General features: G+C 29.3%; 3 non-coding genes across 3 annotated transcripts; all 3 read left to right on the top strand.

The window, feature by feature from the left end:
* Positions 1-573: 573 nt before the first annotated feature.
* Positions 574-656, top strand: LOC131600933 (small nucleolar RNA U31b). Its single transcript, XR_009283535.1, has one exon. It is a non-coding gene; the product is annotated as a small nucleolar RNA U31b (small nucleolar RNA).
* Positions 657-743: 87 nt separating this feature from the next.
* On the top strand, positions 744-820 carry LOC131600887 (small nucleolar RNA Z195/SNORD33/SNORD32 family). Its single transcript, XR_009283489.1, has one exon. It is a non-coding gene; the product is annotated as a small nucleolar RNA Z195/SNORD33/SNORD32 family (small nucleolar RNA).
* A 129-nt stretch (positions 821-949) lies between these two features.
* Positions 950-1,035, top strand: LOC131600888 (small nucleolar RNA Z196/R39/R59 family). Its single transcript, XR_009283490.1, has one exon. It is a non-coding gene; the product is annotated as a small nucleolar RNA Z196/R39/R59 family (small nucleolar RNA).
* The last annotated feature ends 4,086 nt before the right edge of the window (positions 1,036-5,121 follow it).

The following is a 5,121-nucleotide window of genomic DNA, read 5'->3' as shown; positions in this document are numbered from 1 at the left end:
ATATTTTGAAAAATTCAATAAAAACTCATACTTTTTAAAAAAAATCCGATAGTATATTTGAAAAATATGATAGTAAAAACTCATAGATCCTCAAAAAATTCGATACAAACTCGTGAAATTCTTCAAAAATTCATTTAAAAATTTGAAAAATTTGAAAAAAAACACAAATTTTTAAAAACATAAAAAATCATAAAGAGTACTATAATAAAAATACTGTAATTGTGGGAGTGTGCGATCAAGGTAGAGGTGGCATAATAAAATCTCCAAAATTACAAAAGTTGTTCTTAATTGGGCTAAAGAGTATAACCCAATAAACAAAGGCCCAGCCCACAAAATAAACAGCAACCCTACACCCATCTCATCTCAATCTTGCGTTATAAATTTCAGCTTCAGGTACAACTCTCTCATCTTCTTCTTAGCAAACCCTAATTCCGAGTAAAATCTCTGATACATTCATTACGAATAAGATTGTAATCTGAAGCTTACATTACTCGTTTTCCCTTCCCCTGCAAATTATTCAATGCTTCAATCCTCTGTTTTTTGTTTAGATTATTATTTTCATAATCCCTGATTTGAAATGATGATAGTGATTGTCGCCCCAGTCTTAATTTGCACCACAATGGTGTAACATGGTGACTGACTTTTATATCTGATCTTCCATATTCAAATTCAATTTTATGTTTTATTATCTTTTCGATTATATAATTTCGAGTTTGTTCTTTTGATTTTTACTATTAAAATGAATGAGATGTGATGATGATTATCCATAAATACTGCACTTTGAATGATGATTACCACATGCACTACCATCTGATCTCTTCTGAAGTTTTTTATTTATTTTTGTTTTTATTGTTTTTATTATTTTCATTAATGTTTTTGTTTCAGAAATTTTTTCAAAGGTTTTTGTTCTAAAAGTTAAATGTTGTTGGTTTTGCATCGAAAAATGTTCGGCAATCAGTGATGATTTTTTTCATTTAATATATGATTAAAATGTGATTATTACACAAAAATCACCATCTTTCGGCTGAGGTTGCTGATAATCTTAATTTGTTTGGTAGAATGATTTGTTAGATCTATCAATTTTTATTTATTTCAAAATCATCATATGTTTTTCTATTGCTTGCTTCAATCCGTGTATATATATATATATATATATATATATATATATATATATATATATATATATATATATATATATATATATATATATATATATATATATATATAAAATGTGTGCTGTGTATTGTCAGCAAACTAATATTTTAATATAATTTGTTACATTTTAATAGTGTTTGTAATTATAGTTAACATATTACATATATATTTTTTATAAAAAATATCACAAATAAATAAAGCTTATAGATACAAATTATTATATATTATTTATACATAAATAAGATAAAATGTATTTTTGATGGAAAGTAAACTTTATGTTAAACAAATTTCAAATTCTCAAAATATTATTAAATTTAATTAATCATTTAATTATTGCTCTAAATTTATACGTTGTTATAGATTTAAAAGAATAAATATGTCAGTCAAACTAAGTTTCTATGTAATGGTTGATAGAAAAAAATTAAAAAAACTTTGAATATAAAAAAAAAGCATAATGTTGTAATGAGAAGGAGGCATATTTTTTTTAAGGAGGAATATCTAAATGGTAACTACAATAAATGGTAGTCATATTCAACTCTGTTGTTCAGCTGTCACTTTTCTTCTTCTGTATCCCTTAGAGAGGGGTGATTTAGGATCGTTTTTGATTCAAAATCACCTCTCCAAATATATTGTGTTTTTTTTTTTGTGATTTCGTCATTTTAGTGTGTCGTTGTTTGTTTTGATTTCCCGTTTTTGTGCCGTGTATTTTGTTTTTTTGTCTTTGTGCGCAGTGTTCATTTGTTTCAGGTTGACAGATGGGTTTTGATCTAATGTAAATCCTATCTATGACTTTGGTGCCATTAACGCTACAGATTTGGAGACATGAATATTTCAGAAATTTCAATATAGTCATAGTTATATTCGTAGGCATATGCAATTTGCCGTTTTATGCTATTAACATGGATGTTGTGAGTAATACAAAATCTTCAAAATAACAAAAGTAATCTCGATGTTACGTATCAGAGCAAGATCTACTGGACTCAACAGAAACTAAATAAGCGTACTCTGAAGCTACCTCATAAGCTTTCTGCACTAATCTTGACCACCTGTAAGTTATCCACGTTTCGAGGTTTCACTGGGAAAGAGGTTTCATTGGAAAATGATCCTCTACAGGTGGATGTGCCCTATTATTTGTTCTAAGGGTTTTTAAGAAGTTCCACAGAGAATAATTCCTCTTTGGGGATGAAAACTTTGTCTAATTAGGAGAGCCTTCACCAGGAAGTAATCCTCAATCCTTGTCATAGTCCTATAATATATATACAAGTGTTTTTCTTAGGGTTTTCTCTGACGGGGATCTATGCAGGATATATATACAATTTATATTTGACAGATATATAACAGGTATAACATATATGATGAAATATGACAATTATAACAAGTATATTGGCAAAAATATGATAGATGCGACATGAATAACATATATGATTATGACAATTATAACAAGTATACAGTGAATGAATAATGAACAACTATTTGATTATGAATGAATGCAGAGAAATGTTTTTTGATATGTTTTTTCTGTTTTGTGAACTATGAATTATGAAATGAAAATAAAGGTGTTGGATCTTACACTCTGATCGAGGCCCAGGAATAACTGAAATTGAAAAGGTGTTGGGTCTTACACTCTGATAGAGGCCTAAGAATACTGAAATTGAAAAGGTGTTTGGTCTTAAACTCTAATAGAGGCCCAAGCATACTGAAATTGAAAAAGTGTTGGGTCTTACACTCTGATAGAGGCCCAAGAATACTGTTTATGAAAAAATAGATGAAAGATGTTTGAGACTTACAACTCAAGGAGAAGCCCAAAAGGTATTTACAGAAAATGTTTGGGACTTACAACTCAAGAGAAGCCCAAGAAGTATTATTGAAAATGTTTGGGAATTACAACTCAAGGAGAAGCCCAAGAATGTTGAATTGAAAACAGATGAATGTTTTTTTTTGAAAGTTTTTTTAAAACAGTTAAAGATTTTGTTGAAAACTGTTGAATGGTTTAAAAAATAGATGAATAAAAGAAAAAGGGATGAGACTTATACTCAAGGAGAAGCCCAAAGATTATTTTTGAGGATTTAATTTGAAAGACAGATGAAACTGTTTTATTGAAAATAAGAAAGGGATGAGAGTTACACTCTATTATAGGCCCAAAGATTACTTTGAAGTTGATTTGAAAGTTTTGGAGGGTTTTGTTGAATGAAAACCCTAGTCGTCTGTTTAATCTGGAGTTTTGTAAAACAGTTTAATTAACAAAGACTAAATTGAAGTAAGAAATATTATCAATACTTAATTAAGACTTAAGAAATTAGGTTTTATTCACATGATTATTTGAAATTATTTAGGTTTTGAAAAATCAAAGAAAAATCATTTTTTAAGTATTTAAAATATACTAAAAAGGATTACTTTTAAACCTAATAAAAAATATGTCAAATAAATAATATTTTTGTGATTTTTTGGTGTAATCATAAAAAATATGTGATAAATGAGGTGTGTGCAAAAAATTATTTGAAAATAATTATTTTTGACTGGTTCATTAATTAAGTAATGTTTGAAAAGAAAATGACGGAAACTTAGTAAACATTCGATAATGAACTCGGTAGTGTCCCTATAAAACTTAGTAAACTTGGAGACTTTCCATCTAGAGGGTACATCTGATTGTAAGATATATTCATTCAATGGTCATGTGTAACTTGGCCTATGAAGGCCAAAATTTACACCATTCACGCCATAATTCTTTCGACCATGGCTGCCAGATCATCATCTGCTACCATATCATCACGTCGAATCTGATGTATGACTTCATCAGCGTTATGGTTCTTATTCACCATTATTATCCTTGATTCTCCCTCCCTTGGAATCTATGGTTCATGCCTAAGAGGTTCGACTCTAGATTGTTCGATTGCTACTCCCTGATTTGCCACATTTTCCAAGGGTGCATTTCTTTAATTTGGTTGGACTTAGTTGATAGTTGGGTCTTCTTCGAGGACTACCCTTTGATTTTCTATTACACATTCCCTCTAAGGATGCGGTGGGGGTTGTGGTACACCAAAGTGTAAGTTCAAGAGTGCGCCTAAGAGGGGGAGGGTGAATTAGGACTTTGAAAATTTATCGGTTTTTAGAAACAAGTTGTTCTTATTTTTCTGATTTGGTGCAAGATTTTAGAAATGTTTTACTTTCATTTCTGGTTATGATTTTTGAAAGCAGTAAATGCGAATAAGTAAAGAACACGACGATGTATCATGGATCCCCTCACAATCCGAGAGTTCTCCAGTCCCCTTACGCAGTAAGAGATTTCACTAATTGTTAGATATTTGTACAAGCCTAATCCCAAGACTTATCCTACAATCTTCTAACACCCAAACCACCAAGAACAATCCACTTGGATTTATCAAGTTGAAATGAGAATAATCCTCTCACTTTTAACTTCTTGTTTCCAACAATATTGAAAACAAGGAATACACTTCACAAAATCTTAATTCCAACAATCCTGAAAAAATAAGATGTGATACAAACAATAATTTTTGAATAAATAAATTTATAGTATATAAATCCTATGAAGGACTTCTTCTCTTTCAATATTAAATTTAATAACAAAATACTCTCTTAAGTGCTCAATGATGCTTTTGGAATGATATGAAAGTTTTCTTACAAAGCATCAAAATATGAAAGTTTTGTTGAAATAATGCAAAGAGTTTTTATGAGAATTTTGAAAGAGGTTACAGTAAAATATAATTTTGAAATTAATTTATAGAGTGCAAGCAACCATTCAAAAAATATGGCAATGGTTGAAAATTATTAGGTGAAAATAATTTAGTTTAAATTGAAATGGTGCCATGAAATAGTTTGGTGAAAAAGTATTTACGTTACAATATTTTTCAAAATAACTCAGGTAAAAGCAATCGATTAAACCATTGAATGGCTTTGAATTTTGCAATTTTTAAACAAGCAGTGGCTAAACCAATTTTGATACAATCG

The sequence above is a fragment of the Vicia villosa genome, linkage group LG4 (genome assembly GCF_029867415.1).
Source record: "Vicia villosa cultivar HV-30 ecotype Madison, WI linkage group LG4, Vvil1.0, whole genome shotgun sequence".
Taxonomy (NCBI): domain Eukaryota; kingdom Viridiplantae; phylum Streptophyta; class Magnoliopsida; order Fabales; family Fabaceae; genus Vicia; species Vicia villosa.
Note: the sequence above shows the minus strand (reverse complement) of the source record. Positions and strands in the feature narration are given on the sequence as shown.